Genomic DNA, 16,683 nt, shown 5'->3' with positions numbered 1-16,683 from the left:
GGAAGATATAGTTATGGCAAGCTAAAATCATTTATTTTACAAAAAAACACTACAAAAATGCAGAAACTACATGTTCAAAATGTTTCCAAGTGTCTATAGTTGTTACCAACACAGGAGAAAACTGGAGGCTCCATCTCCAATAGATATTTAAATATACATTTATAATTTGTGTCTATAAAATGTGACCCGTATTCAGAATTTAAGGCAAGACAGTTTCAGTTCTTCACTTTACAACCGCAGACTTTGCTGCTCTTTATAGTATCTCACCTGCTCTGTGTGAAAAGACTGGTGATTGACTAAAGTCTCCCATCACAGATAAGACTTTCTGAAGCATAAAACCTGGATCTAATAGAAGACACAAAAGTCTAGACTCCTCTCATAAGACTTCATTTAAAATGCTCAAAGCTTAGTATGGAATGATGCCAAAAAATGACAGATGCAGAATATGTTGTCAAAATATTCTCATCCTGACATGTTCTTGTTGTTTGTAAATTGCATCTGTTGTCACAATTTGGGATGCAAACTATGGGTAGTGTTATCAATATATATTCGAATGACTGTTGAAAAAAATTCTGTCACTCCATGTGTTACAATAGGTATTTTTAACCACGGAGACAAGACATTTGCCCCAAGAGCAGATTAGTTATGTCAGCCACCTGATCACAAATATACTGTCCAAGTCAACTAATCAATGTGAGCTCTGTTCAAAAACCATTAACCACCACAGAAGACTTTGTTATGGTGGCCCCTAGCATGTTTAACACCCACAATGCTCTCTGGTTGTCAAAATGAGCCGCCTGTAGGCCAAGTGACCACCATAAGCAAATTGCCGTTTTCCATTTCATTTAAAACCAAGAGGCTCTACCTGGTGTAACAACCAGGTACTACAGCTAATCTACAACGTTTTCTGGCACACACATCCTTCTTCTTCTGCCTTATCGGTTAATATATACACTACCAGTCAAAAGTTTGGACACACTTTCTCATTCCATGCTTCCTATTTATTTGTATTACTTTCTACATTGTAGATTAATACTGAAGATTCACACTTAATTGTTTACAACATAATTCCATATGTATTTTTTTTTATAGTTTTGATGCCTTCAGTATTAATCTACATTGTAGAAAATAATTAAATAAAAATCACTGAATGAGAAAGTGTGTCCAAACTTTTCACTGGTAGTGTATTTAATCTGTTAAATTATTAACATGAATAATTCAGTCAACGGTAAGTCGTTATCATCAACTTGCTCTTTTTTGGGATTGTTCTCAAATTTCTGGCATTGAGATCTCTTAACAAATGCTTTCAGTCATAATGATGCACAACATCTGCAGGCAGAAATGTTTCTCCTTTTATTAGTTTGGCTGGCTACAAAGAATGATTTCAAGAGAAGTCAGAAATCAATGAAAGCCCATCGAGCTGCAGCTGTAATGCCTCTCCAGTTCATCCCGACTGAATCATCAGCATTGTGTTTACATCTTCAGCACTTAGAGCATGTCATGCTAATCACACAGGGGAAAACAATGCATAATGAGCACTCTGGTGTGCAGAGCAGGCTCATTTTTTTACTGCAGTAGAAAATCCTGTACCTCTGTACGACCATGACTAGAAGGAGAGAGAACTCAGAAATGTCTTCTGTGCAGTAAGACCCAGAATGACAACTGGAAAAAAATGAAAGTTTAATTCCTTCTGTTTTTTTTACTAAATATGAAAATAACCTGAAATCAACATGTACAACATTTTTCCAGGTGCCCACAGATGCTACCAACACTGGAAAAAAATGAAACTCACATTGTATAGAGATGTAATGGTTTACATTTTTATTTGTTTCCATGCTCATCTCCTCTCATCTCTGTGGAAACACTTCCTGCAGCTCATTTGAAAAGTCTTTGCATTTTTGTCTCGTGACGGTTGCACAGAGGTTCATGTAATTTTTTTAAAAAAAATCTCGCTACTGCAAATAGTTTATTCTACACGTGTCATTTTAAAAATTACAAAAAATATAGTGATTTATATATAGTGAAATATTACACTTTGGTTAAGTTTTCCAACAAAATGGCACACAAGTGAGTAGGTCAGAGACTGACAGGAAGATGAAAATTGGACAGTTTGCTCCTGTTTTTTTTTTTTTTTTCACAATTTTACAGTTTCTAGCTGATAAATAGTGTCAGTCTGGCAATCACTTTGTTCCTGAATGTTAATCGACAATGAAAACAATCATTAGCTGCAGCCCTAATAATCACACAGATCATGAACTGAAGTCTCACAGTGTCAACACTTTCCTGTGTTTCCTCCTGACAATGGTGAATAAATGTCAAATGCAAAAAACGCAGATCAACTCAACAAACATACTGATGATATCTGACAAACTCATTCCGTAGCTGCAGCGTTTTTGCGTTTCTTGCGTTTCGCTTTGGCAGCTGACTGTGTGGACTTTCAACTCAAGGATTTTTCTCTGAGGGGATGTGGATCAAACGGAGAGGAAAGCCTCTGCCTGCTGCTGCAGATGATTTTCATCTGTACAACTGGGAGCAGATGGGAGATTGACCTCTCTCAGTTTGTCTGCCGCCTCTAATAACCCTATAGATTATAGATATGGTTTACAAAGATCCTGCCATCAAGACTCTGGCTAATCCCACCGGAGGGGAATTCATCTCCCGCACTCAGATGTGATCCGGAGCACTGAAACAAGCAACTGGGAAAACCATAATCTTCCTTGAAGTAATCACTAATGCTTACTAAATGCTCTTTCCAGCTCACTAGATTTAACATCTCAGGTTTTTAAGAACCAAACATGGCTGATTACATTGATGCGGTGTGTAAACTTCATTCACCACACGACCAAGAACCAGGGAGTCATTGTAAACGTCATTCAACACCCCTGTTCTATTTTCCCACATTAGATGCAGTAGTCTACTTTATTGCTGGAGGGATGTAATGGACCTGAGATGGGTCCTGAGATTTAACACGCATATAAAACAGGCCCAGAGTTTTTCCTCTTCTTTGAAAATTGTCAAAAATGTCAATCAGTAGTTCCAAGATCACAAGATGACAAATATCTGAACTGTATCACTACAACTTACAAGTAAAAATATGACAGGAGTTCAGTGGGTTTACTGGGGTTTCATTTACTCTAGAATAATGGACATTTTTGTTTATCAAACGGTCAGAAATGACAGGAAAAGGAAAAATTTCTGTTAAATACAGCAACACAGACTAACTGCCTTCACTGTACACAGATCATGTTTACTGTCATGCTAGTTCAACGCTCTGAAGGCTCACTGTGAGCAGAAAACAAGCCCGTATGTGGATCAATCTTTCAGTTTTGGCTGAAACTCTGAGAAACTAAACCGAAAACAGAGAAGGACAAAGCAAAGCTAGTGGAGCTGGAGAGGAGAGGAAGAGTGACTGTCTGGTTTTCACTTCGTGCTTTTCATTGTATCTCCTGCATGGACATCCTTCCTCTCTACATTTAGAGTTTAAAGAGAGGCCAGTTTGGCGTGACATAACATAGTCTGGCCCTGCAAAGCGAGCATTTTCTGGTCTTGTTCCCAGCATTCTTTTTTTTTTTTTTTTTTTTTTTTTTTAAACTTGACTGTGCAATGTGTGCTTTAAACAGCCTTGGCACACAACAGCTGACAAAAGGGACATTTTCTTTTCTGCCCATGGGGCATTAATATTACATAAATATATATGCATGGTACGTCCGCATGCATGCTTGCACACATGAATGAGTTCAAGAGAAGCCGAGAGGGCCAAGATGGGGTTAGAATGAAGAAGGAACAGGAAAATAAAAGGGGGAAGGGTACAGTGGGATGAAAGTTATATATTTAGACCGTCATCCAGGGATTGTACGTTACAGTCGGTGTCCCTGTAGGATTTGAACAGCACTGCTGTCGTAGCAGCCACAGAGGACGCAGAGCTGCAGTGAACCAAAGAAAACCTCGATGCACTGAAATGGTACCGACCAACTGATAGATTGCAGGGAAAAAATCTGTCACTCATCTCTAAATGAAAGCAAATTGGCTTCAAAGACTAAATTTTGCTCTCCAATTAGCTTTAAAAAAAGAACAAGAAAAATTTTTTTAAAAAATGACTATTCTAATGTCTTCAAATGTCTATTTTTGACATTTGCCCCTCCCTTAACCTGTAACGTAGTCTTGCACTATTACTTTAGCTTCCTTCCTGCTTAAACAATTCATTCACTATGTTCCCACGTATCTGATGGTCTTTTCTCTAACCCTCTCTTGAACTTCGTACATTTTCTCTTACTGTCAGTAGGAATGCACATGCCACAGAGAGCCATATCATCTGCCCATCTCTCTGCCTTGTATAAATTCAAGCCTTTTATCCATTTCTTCTTCTTTACCTTGCTACGTGCTCTTGAGTAGAAATGTGATGTTGTAGCGCTTCCCAAATTCCTCAAATTTTGCCCTTCTCAAAATGAAACTGAAGAGTTTAATTCTCATTTTGAATGAATTCTGTCCAAATGAACATATATAATTTGCCTAACTTCTCAGCTAAAATTCCTAATATATAAATATATATATACACAGTCTATATATATGTGTGAGTGTGAATGTATGTATGTATGTATGTATGTGTGTGTGTGTGTGTGTGTGTGTGTGTGTGTGTGTGTGTGTGTGTGTGTGTGTGTGTGTGTGTGTGTGTGTGTGTGTGTGTGTGTGTGTGTGTGTGGAAAAGACCTCTGAGCTTGCATTGTGATAAAGGGGATCTTTTTAAACTTGTTGGGAGAAAGAGAAAACATATACTGGATAATACCTGGACTGTTATTGTCCCAAACCCAAAGGTATTCAGATTACTGTGGTATAAAATGGAATATAAATGTACATCTCCTCCAACTACTCAAGCAGAAGTTTTCATCCATCTCTCCTTCTGCTCCTGAGAAAAGTGTTTCTGCAGAACATTATGGTGTCTCAGTGCAGCTGGCCTCTGATCTTTTGCATATTAAATGTAATTATTTTAACCTAGCAGACACTATGAGTGTATGAAGTGTTGAGTTATGTGCAAAAGATCCCAGTGATGTTTGACTCCCACATCCTAATTAGTTTATTATGGAGCACAAGTGACCATTTGTGCAAAATTTGAACAAAGTTCCCTGCAGTTGTTCAAGAGAGGTCATAAGAAAAACAGAAAATCAGACGCCCAAAGAAACTTAACCATAAAAGTGAAGAGTTCTTAACCGATGAATCACGTCAAGTCAGTATCATTCATTTAATCTATGTATAGACATAGATGACCATTCAGATAGAATGATTAATACAAATGATAAATGTATTTTTATTGTAGATTATGTACTGTATTTTGACAGACTAGCAAAGCTTATAGATACTTTACACTGATGACACATTCAATTAACATTTTTGTGCTGAAAACTCATTTCAATCTGTGTAAAATTACAGAAGCAATAGGTCTCATGTTAATTGTTAATTTTAGATATATTTATGCAGTACGAAACTCAAACTGAACAGTTTATTACATTAAATGCAAAGGAAATATTTGCAAAATCCTGATAAATTTAAGACTGTAGTCAAAAACATTACATTTTCTGGAAAAATGTTATTCACATTTTTATTAGACATGTATATTCAGTTTTGCTAATTTTGTTTGCATTGTATTTTGAAATATGGAAGAAAAATGCTGTAAAATAAAGAAGAAAACAATCTGTAAAATTACAGATTTATTTATTTTATTGTATTTTTACAGTGGCCATGTTTATTATGCGATATAAGTTTTGTAATGCTTTGTACATCTGTAGAAGCTAAACGCAGCCTAACCGATGGCTCTTTCACCCGTTAAATAAATTAGACCGAGCAGACTCCTTTAGGTTGAACCAGCTTAAAGGTCACATGTAGTCTGTTCCTCAAGCCACCAAAAGCAACGGATTAATCCTGGAGGGCTGCTGATGTAGAGCTTTTCTCCTAATAAAAGTAACATTTGAGGTTGTATGACTGATAAGAATTTAGTCTGATGTGAGCATATTTACTATCAAATAGGGTTCAACTGACTATCAGACAGGATATTGAGCATTTTTCTAATTATCTGAATTGTTACTTCTAAAAAACCCATTTACGGTAATCAAAAAGTAAAGTTTTTCTTTTGCTCTGATGCAGCTGACTCCCTCTAACCCTCCCTCTAGTACTACAAATACTGGTTATGAATCTCCTTCAGCACTATTAATCAGCATCAGCCCTGACAAACACATGTTGGTCAACTCTTAATATCAACAGACGATGTGTATTTATTTAGTTGTAGTCTGTAATGTCCCACTGTGAGACAGCAGGTGATGCCAGGTGTGAGCGCATGAATGCAAATTGAAGTGTGCCGTTGCTAGCCCTCTATTGCCTTTCAGCTGACGGGAGATTGGTCCTCGGTCAGGTGACGGTAAACTACATGAGAGCCAATATGGTGCTGTGTGATTGGGAAAAGCTGCCCCCCTACCTCACCTCACAACCAGACACACTGGCACGCTGCTTTGAGAATATAACTCTGGTATATGGTAAATACTTCTAATTATTTGAGGAAGTTCATGGGGTGGACAGCCATTTTTGTTCTGTATGTTACTTCAGTTTGGTGTTTTTGCTGAGGCTATCCTGGTTTATTTATTCTGCAGAACATGTCCTTCTAGTTGGTTTGGCCTGTGTCCACCCTTGTCCTTGTATATGTTGTAAATCGTGTAAATAAAAAGAATTCTACTTCTTTATATTGTGGCTGTTTGGGCCGTGAGGAAGATGGGGATAAATCACGTGACGTCTCAGTGTAAGATGGACACACAAGGGAGGTAAATGAGAGCACAGCGGGGTTGACCCCAGAAGAGGTTTATCTAGCCACATATTCTACCAGCTCCCCACTGGTCTTAGCACCAAATCATTTTTATCCTTTCTTCCATGTTGTTTACTCCTCTTTAACAGGCAGAGCAGCTCATTCCCTGGACTGGAACTGATCAGATGTTTTTACGCACAAATCATCCTGTTTTCAACAGCAACTGGTTGCAGGTTATTTTACGGTTGTTGGTTATATGATCCAGAAATTCCAGCAGCAGCTGGTTCAAACCAAACAAACTGAACACCGTCCCCATGGCAGTACAACACTTTTTATCTGATGAAAACAGGCCACAAAACAGCATTTCTGCAAGCAAGAAAGGAAACAGAAGCTATCGGCTATTGAATTTTTAGTCCTCAGAGTCAATATGTGTTCTAGCAAGCAGCTGTAAAGCTAAGAGGCCATAATTTACTCAGTAAATATTGACAAAAACATAGAAAAGCTCAACAATTGTGTTCATGTATTTTCACTAAGAGTGCAGAAAAACAGAGGGCAGAAAATCTTGCCACAAAACCTCGACTAGACAGCAGTGTTCGTTAAAGGCCTTAAGCTCTTCAACCCTCTGAAGCACAAAGGATGAAGCTTCACATCTGCCTGCATGTGTCATCAGCACAGTGTTAAAGTCTCCTTAAGTCTGCTAAACGCCGACTACGGATCATGTATCCAAGTGTGGGAAACATGACACTACTGCTTTTGTACACACCTAACGATAAAATATCAGAGGGTGTGGCATTTGAAAGGACAGCCAGTTCTTAACTGTACACTCTCCTGGGTCTCTTTTTATATAACAGCAAATTGCATGGCAGAAAAATAAGTACTTGTACAAAAAAAAGGCAAGTCACTAAAATGATGTAACATTTCAGCGCAATGTTAAAAAAAAAAGTTATTATTCAGATTGCTACAGCGGTCAGTAATGTGTTGTGATTTACCCTCTGAACCCCAGAAAAGTCACATCAATTTATCAGAGCAGGAAAATGTGAAAAACTGGAGCAATTGTTGGATTTTTGTAATATGAATAATCAAAGAAGTTCAGATTTTTTCTTTTTTGTATGATTTATGTGATTCTTACAGGGTTCTCTTTACTTCAAGTCATGGTTGCTCTGTTTCTATAGAGGCGCAGGACTTTTTATTGCATTGAAAATGAGCCCACAGTGAGTAAAAATATGACAGGAGGAAAACTGGTTGGAGTTCAGAGAGTTTAGCTCAAACAAACGGTTGCACACACTGTACCCCGCACTCAGATAGCTGGAACTGACTTCATTAACATGCATCAGTGATCAGTGAAAAGGGACGGTTAGATGATACAGAAATCAGTGAGTTAACTGTGATAATGCCACACAATTTAAAGCACACAGAGTCGTGGATAAATTTGCTGGGTAACATAATGAACCAGGCATGCTGAGACATTTAGGAGGAATTAAACATTCACACCGTCAGAGAGGAGCTCCACCAAGGTTGGTTGGTTAATTCCTCTAGGATTCAGTTAAGATTCTGGCATATTAGAATTCATTATTTTTATATTTTGTCCACTCCAGCTATACACAGATGAGAGAAGACAACATGTTAATTATCTGTAAATGGACAAATGGTGAAGAAAGACGAACAGAGAGGTGATGAAAGCTGAATATTCAGAAAATGCTCAGAAGATATACTAGAATATTATAAAAATTAAAGGGAAAATTTAGCTAAGTTTAAAAAACATCTTACATACAGTACAGCTGCGAAATTTGGTTAAAAACATTCCTACTATATGCAAATAATATTACAAAGGCAGAAAACACTCAGCCTCAAGAGCACACAGTGTGTTCTGGTAGGAAGAACCGGATGTAAACAGCTTGAAGCTTTCAATGCCACATTTGAGGGATGTTTTTATTTCAGGATCAAAACTATCTTATATTTTTTAATCAAATACTTGATTCTCTCTGCAGCCAACACACCTCAGCAAAGCAACAGGACCTTAAATCAGCATCAAACAAAGTATTTACTTTCATGTGCCAGATAATAACGAGTAAAAGTACATATATGGGTCAATAAATAACTGCGGTACATTTTGTAACATAGTTGACAGGTATCATAGTTGACATTTTTGCTGTTTTCAGGCCTAAAATCAACATGGCCGCCTATAACCAAACACCACATGGCATTTTAGAGAACGATTCTTCTAAATATTATATATACACAATTGAGTAAATTTGAAAGTTATTTATAAAGATATTGTAGTAAACCTGTTGGCATGCCATAAATCCACACTTAACTCACACACTACTTTATATTAAATAACTAAGAAAGCCTTGGAGTATTGCCAGTCTTTTCTTCAGGAGGAAATGACATCATGTGGAGCAGGTCATGTGATCTGGAATTAACACACTTCCTTGAGAGGTGTTTTTGTAATGGGTAACTTAGTTGAAAGTGATTTCTCAGACACAGATACAGTATATTTTCCATATAAAATCTGATACATTGCCAAAAAAGAAATATCTGTCATGATTATCTCAATTTAATAAAAAGAACACAATCAAAACTATTTTTGAATAAACTCATTTTATTATTGTTTAACTAATTAGAAGGTGGTTGTCATTTTAAATTCAGACAGTTATTAAGTTGATATTTTAGTGATAACCAGTCATTTTTTATTAATAAGTGATTGTTTCCATAATAAATAATTATGTAATTTGTAAAGACATGATCATGATATTCAATCATCCTAAAAGCATCTTAAAAGAACACGCTGAGGTTATTTTGTTAGTGCTTAGTGGTGTGCAATTTTTACACAAAACATCTCCCACCCTGTAAGTTGCGCCTCTTTCCGTCACCTGATAAAAACTCTGTGTCAGGCAACATCACCACCAGCAACAGGTGCTGTCAGGATCGACCTCGGCCTCCCGTTTGCTCATTAGAGCAGAGCTGTGGTGCAAAGCCTGGAGTGAACGTGTCGATGAATGTCCCCTAGAGATTTAACCTGGGTGCTTTTTCACTGGCAGCCCGGCATCTGCACATCTGCACAACAAACCCTAAACAGCACCACGATTACAAAAGGTGCACAGAAAAGAACAGTTCACCGTGGCAGAGAGGTCAGGGCACCAAACCTGCCACAGTAAGCCTCATCAGTTGATCCCTTTATTCAGCAAGCAGCATTAACAGGAATTAATGACTGTGTTACGTCATCTTCTCCTCATTTGGAGAGACTGAAGTAAGGACACCACACCTCCATTCCAGACAACAGGATTAAAGGGCCCATGCTACGCTCATTTAAAGATTTATGTTGTATTTTTGGCTTCTACAAGAATATGTTTACATACTCTATCCATCTGAACCCCAAAATGAATGGCATAATGTTTTTTTAACGCCAATATTACACCATTTACCAGAGCAAGAAACTGTAAAAGCTCCAAATGGGAGCTGTTTTTTCTAGCTCTCTGACAAAAAGCAAAACTATGTACAGTTAGGGGTGAAATAAAGCTTAAAACCATAGCATGTCAGCAGGAAAGTACCATTTGTGTGGAATAAACCTTTAAAGTACTGAGACAGAAAGTACAATTTTGGATGAGAAAAATCCTTTAAAACCATAAATTATCTCTCAAAAAGTGTATTTGGGTGGAATAAGATAGATGGATGCAAAAATGACATTACATTATACCTACAGTATATATACAGATGACTTGTCAACCTGTAAAATCAACCTTTAAAATCCTCCAAGTCCTTAAGTACTTGGACATAAAGTATTATTTTACTCAAACTTTCAAAACTATAAGTCGCTCGTTAGAAAAGTACTGTTTGGGTGGGAGGGTGGATACTATATTGATCTTTTGGAATAAATAAAAAATAAAATATGTTTAGTATGCAGTGTGCAAAAATGTCAAAATTCTATCATGTAAAAAATATACAGTGCGTAAAAAATTTGGCACACATCTCAATAAAATCTCAATTAAACATAAACAACATTAAATAAAGAACTATTTGGGTGGGACAAACCTTTAAAATGGTAAGTATTTGGACAGAAAGTATAATTTCAGATGAAACAGAAGAAGCCACTTTAGCCGTCACCACAAACAAGAGTCCTAGAAATACGGTCCTGAAACTGCAGCCTCCTCTGCTCAACCACAGAATACTGGATCCTGAATTCTTCAGCTGGACACCTGTGAGTATATGCTACCTAACAGAGTACTTCAACTGGTTTAACAACTGTACATGTGATATGAACAGCAGCACACTGCAAACAACAGTTACACAACAGCACTACTTTCCCATACAAATTCACCAACAACAAAGAATATTCCTAATACGAAACGTTTTTCACATTCAGGATGTGCAGGCAGGCTTTTTCTGTCAAGTACCAACAAGACGATGAAATAATGTGCAAACACGCCCTGAGAAGCGGCATGTCTGCATAACAACACGTGCCAGCGTTCTCGTCATGGCAACCCGTCCTGAGCCCTGACCATTCATGGCGGGTGCAGCTGGTTCACGTCTCCATGGCTGTTCCCCAGAGCCTGACTCCACTGGGACAGAAGAGTGAGGGGAAAATAAAAACACTTCGTCCTCTGCCTGCCTCCCACTTCTTCTTCTCATCTGTCTGCGTTTGGCTGCTCATGCTGTTTCCATAGAGTAGCGTTCACCTCCATCCCACCAGGGAAAGCCCTTTATCCAATCACAGCAGGCTGTAGACTGGGTGAAGACAGCCATGGAAATGAGGAAACCCCCATGGGGCCGTACAACCCACAACAAAACTGGAGGAGCAACTTCCACAAGAAACAACAGCACAGCTCCTGTAACATTTAGCCGAAGCAAACAAAATAAAGCTGTGGAAGACTGACAGTGAGCAGGCCGAGGCGACTGCAAACAGCTGCTCCGAGCAGAAAGATGAGCCAAGTCTGGCAGCGGATACTGACAACATTCAGTCTGGAAACAGGCTTTATGCTGCACCACATTCTGAGGTTGACTAATAGGGATTTTATACGGCTTGTAATCAAGACTGGAGACTGTAGACTGTGAGGGAAAAGACTGATAATTTATTGTTTCATGATCTGGAGAAAGCCAGGAAGATCCCCTAAAGTCTGAATCTGTGTTTTGGAGACGGTCATCAGTACACTGCAGTTTTAGTGTGGAAATGACTGGCGTTGGCTGCTTATTTCTCTGTGTCTTCTAGCACATAAGAGCACCAGATAGACAAGTGTCCATGTAGATTCTCAGTCATCCAGGTCATGGCAATCCAAGGAGCTTCATTCAAAAGTTTTTTTGGTTTTTTTTTGGTTTTTTTTTAAACCTTAACGTAAAAGAGAATCCAGTTGTTTTCAAATGAAGCTCCCAAAAGTATATGTGCATGTTAACAAGGTAAAAAAAAAAAAAAAAAAAAGATTTTCACCAGAGGGGGTTTTTAAAGCAGATGTCCAAATTGTCGAGTACAAACTTTCTAAAAAGCATTTTTCACTTGGCACGAGGCGGATAATCTGAAAGCAGCAGCTGACTTGTCTGCACTTTAGTCATCAATAGCCCTTGTGCTGAAATCCCCGGTTGATATATTTTCAGAAATCATATGAGTATGGCCAGCTGGTCTGCTCCCAGTCTGCTCTTATCATTCCAGTATAGAATACACAACAATGTATTTGTAAAAACAGTCATTTTTGATGTGGACATTATTTACAGTGTTCGCATGTCTTTATAATAGTAGTGAATAACCAATTAATATGGTGCAATAATCCAAACTTTCTAATGCCAACAACCATCAGACAAAAAAAAAAAAAACCAACTAAACCCTCTGTGGTGCAGAAAGCAGGCATCAGCAGCTACTGTTCATATTCTTTTAAAAACAAGAATAATGATAAATAAAAGCTAATTTAAGTGCTTTATAAATGTAGTACCTGTTATTTCTGGACATGTATATTTGCTTTTACACCAAAGCAATTCTAACTTGAATTTGTTTGCATTTAAAGAAACTGTTTAGTTAAAAACTAGTTTGTCATTATGGTTCTCTGCTTTCAGTAGAGGTGCAACCAAAAATCGATCAGTTGTCAGCTATTACATTAAACTATTCGGATGACTGTTTTAGTTAAAATAATCATTTTGTTTATAAATAAAATCTGGGATTGCAGCTTCTTTAATGTCAATATGTCCTGTTTTCGTTCCTCCTCTATGACAGGAAACTAAATATTTTTTGTTGTGAACAAACCATTCTTCATCTTGGGAAACACTGACTGATATTTTTAAAAATTTTCTAACATTTCATACACTAAACTAAAAGCTTGCATTGGGATTAGGGTCCTGTGTAATAGAAATCTCACACGAGTTAGTGAGTTTAACCAAGATTAAAGCAGGTTTTTGGAGTCATTTTAGGCCCATCCTAGAGTAATTTTGGACGAAATACCACAAGTGGTATTTTGGACACAGAGTCATTTTTTTGGTAATTATATGTGTAATTTTGAACAATGTTCTGGTCAGTTTGGACCATTTTAGTTATTTGGAAGATTGTCAGACTCATTAAGGTAAAATAACGTTATTTTTACGACTATTTCAGAGTCATTTTGAATAATATTCTGGTCAGTTTGGACCACTGTAGTTATTCCAGACAATGTCAGTCACTTAGAACAATTTCTGAGTCCTTCTGGACAAATTTCAGGCATTTTTTTAACCAAAATCCTGCACATTTTGGACAACGTCTGAGTCATTTTGGACAACTCCAGTGGGAGCAGAACAGTCCTGAGAAGGGCTCGAAACTAATCGACTGAGGAAATAATCACCAACAAAAATGGTGGTTAGTTACAGCTCCTGTTCTCTTTCCTGCTGAGTCCCATCCTGACAGCTATAAACCTAATGGTTGTTCAACATCTGCCACATGCTTATTTATCACGGTTTAGCACGTTAAAACTCTTGTTTCTATTGTTTTCATAGTGCTTTTGTCATTTCCCTTCTTTTTCAAGTGCTCTTGGACAATTGGACAATTCTTGAGTCATTTTAGATTATTTTTGGACATTTTTCCCAGTTTTAAAGTAATTATAGGCCATTTTCAAGCAATTTCAGACAACTTTTAAGTTATTGTGGACATCTTTTGTCACTGTAGACTATTTGAGCCATTCGATTTTGGCTATTTGAAGTAAATTTGGACAAATATTACAACATTTGAGACATGTTTGGAAAATGCTTGTCATTTTACACAATTCTTGATTTATTCTGGACAAGTTCTTAGTCACTACGGACAAATTTTTGGTTATTTTGGACAATGTTGGACCAATCTTGGATTCATGTTGAGTGTTTTGGAGGGGGGTTTTTTTGTTGTCATTTTAGACAATTCAGTCAGACTGATACACAACCCTTAGGTTATTTTGGACAAATTCTGAGCCGTTTCAGACTATTTTGAGTCATTTTAGGCAATTTTGAGTCATTGTGGACACATCTTAAAATATGTAAATGTTACCGTTTATCTCTATTCTACTATTGCTCTACATTTCTGTTTTAGTTTATTTCTATTGGCTTACAACCTGAGTACATACTTCGGTGCCATCTCATGTGGATACCTGTGCTGGTATGACAATAAAGAACCTTGAATACTTGAAGGGGTGTTACAGGTTTCCTCTGACAGACACTACACTTCCACAGCAGCTGTGGGTGTGCCTGCAGCATCAGGGTGACATTACAACATCCCAGCAGGTTGAACTGCTGCTCCATGTGCAGGATAAAGGAGCAGCCGGTGTGGGTGACAGCTGGGGGAGGAGGAGGCTCGGTGCTCGGCCTTCTGTTCCTCACATGAGAAGAAAGTCAAACAGCGACGGAGAACAAAACCTGTTTCAGCTGGAAACCGAGGAAAAATGTCGCCTGAAGTGGCGAAATCAGTTGGTTTTAACACTTCCTGAAGCGCCAACAGCAGCCCAGCTTTGGTTACCACAAGCCCCCCTCCGAAACTAGTTAGCCGCTACCGACCCACTTTCTCCCCAGGCTGACTCATCACAACTTCTGTTCGAGCTTCTTTGTGTTGATAGCAGCGACACAAAGCAACTTATTTCTCCAGGGAGGCCAGCAAACTTTCAGCTGGTTTGTTAGCTAAACAAAAGTTCGGGGGGCAGAAATGTGAACGTAGCCGACAATACTGAGCACTGGCCTCTTTTACTGTGAAGGTGTGTAGACGAGGTCAGCGCACTTTGAGACGCGTGTTGTCCCGTTTTAAACTGTTTTGGTGACACGGAGCTAACACCTTCAGACACACGTTAGCACGGCTACACGAAGCCACGTTTAACGAGCTCACTTTTAAACCCGTAATCCTGTAAACACCACAGAGGAGGCTCTCCTCGGCCAAACTCCGATTCGCTGATCCCCGCCAGCTGTGACGGTAAAGCCGAGCCGAGCCCAGCTAACCGCTGCGGGGAACTAGTTAGTTAGCCGGCTGGCTGGCTAGCTAGCTAACGGTCGCACACGGAGCTGCGTTCGCTGCGGTCACAATAAAATTTCCCTCTCTCTTCTTACCTGTCGGTGTGTTTGATATGTCCCTGGGCAGGTGAGGTGTCCGTCGGTGGTCGCTTTCCCACCAACACGTCCTCTCTGCCGGGTTTCCTCCGTGTTTTGAAGTTGCTGCTGTGCGGCGGAGAGCCTCGGAGAGCGAATGAGCAGCAGCGCTCCTCCTCCCCTTCACTGGAGTCACACCGAACTGCGTAGAAAAAAAAAACAGTCTGTCTTTTTACTCTCACAGCAGTTATCACAGTGCTAATAATGACACTTTAATGATTAATTCTGTTGTAGCAGCAGCTCGGCTGTATGTCTGCGGTGTAGCTACCAGGTCTGAGGTAACTCTGGGTGAAGTTTAGGGACTGGGCGTCGGTTTCGGTTCTCCGTGGAGTGGGACCCTCCTCCAGACTGGACAATATTCACGTTATTTTACACTAACTTTAGTCGTTTTGGCCACGTTTTTGTTACTTTGGACAACTGTGTGTCAACTTGGCCACGTTTTGAATCACTCTGGGCAAATTTCAAGTAATTTCCCATAACTTTAGATTCTTTTTGGATAGTTTAAGTCATTTTAGCCAATTTAGATCATTTTGGACAAATTTTAGGGCATTTGAGACATATTTTACACAAATGTCATTTTAGCCAATTTTGAAACTATCTTGGATCAGTTTGAGTCATTTTAGTGAATGTCATTTTAAACCATTGGGCCGTTTTTGATGATTTTTAGGACAAATTTAATGTAAGATAGGTTTCGAGTGATTTAACGTTTGAGTTAATTAGGCAGCTTGACTTATTTTAAATAAATATTAGGACGTTTGAGACATGTTTGGAACACATTTTGAGATACGCTGAATATTTTGGACTCAATTTAGTAATTTGTTTGTGTGTTTGTTTTGTTGTTTTGGACAAGTGTGTGTAATTTGTCCAATTTTTGAATCGCTGTGCAAATTTCAAGTCATTTCTGATAACTTTTGAGGTGTTTTGGATATTTTAAGTTATTTTTGCCAAATTTACATCATTTTGACACATTTTTGGGCATTTGAGACATATTTGGAAAGTTTCATTTTAGACCATTTTGGGTAATTTTTGACAGTTTTAAAACAATTTTGGACAAATTTAATTTACTTTTAGGAAATTTTCAACTTTTAAGTAACTGTGGACATCTTGTCATTTTAGACTGTCAGAGCCATTTGATTTTGGCTATTTAATTTTGGACAAATGTTAGGACATTTGAGACGTTTAGAAAATGCTCGTCCTTTTATACAATTCTTGATTTATTCTGGACAAGTTCTTCGTCACTGCGGACAAATTCTGAGTTATTTTGGACGATATTTGAACCACCTTGAATTCATTTTGAGTGTTATGGGGCATTGTTTTGTCATTTTAGACAATTCAGTCAGAGAAATGCA

General features: G+C 38.3%; 1 protein-coding gene across 2 annotated transcripts in view; it reads right to left on the bottom strand.

The window, feature by feature from the left end:
* The window catches only part of si:dkey-199f5.8 (beta-1,4-galactosyltransferase 3), a 32,564-nt gene extending 16,954 nt beyond the window's left edge, over window positions 1-15,610 (bottom strand). For both annotated transcript variants that reach the window (XR_008602728.1, XM_055013549.1), the window contains exon 1: window positions 15,296-15,610. The gene's annotated coding sequence lies outside the window, so the exon portion shown is untranslated. The remainder of the gene's footprint in view (window positions 1-15,295) is intronic.
* Between the last annotated feature and the right edge of the window lie 1,073 nt (window positions 15,611-16,683).

Source organism: Amphiprion ocellaris, chromosome 9, assembly GCF_022539595.1.
Source record: "Amphiprion ocellaris isolate individual 3 ecotype Okinawa chromosome 9, ASM2253959v1, whole genome shotgun sequence".
In the NCBI taxonomy this organism is placed as follows: Eukaryota; Metazoa; Chordata; class Actinopteri; family Pomacentridae; genus Amphiprion; species Amphiprion ocellaris.
The sequence above is the reverse complement of the archived record's forward strand: the minus strand, read 5'-3'. Positions and strand labels throughout refer to the sequence as shown.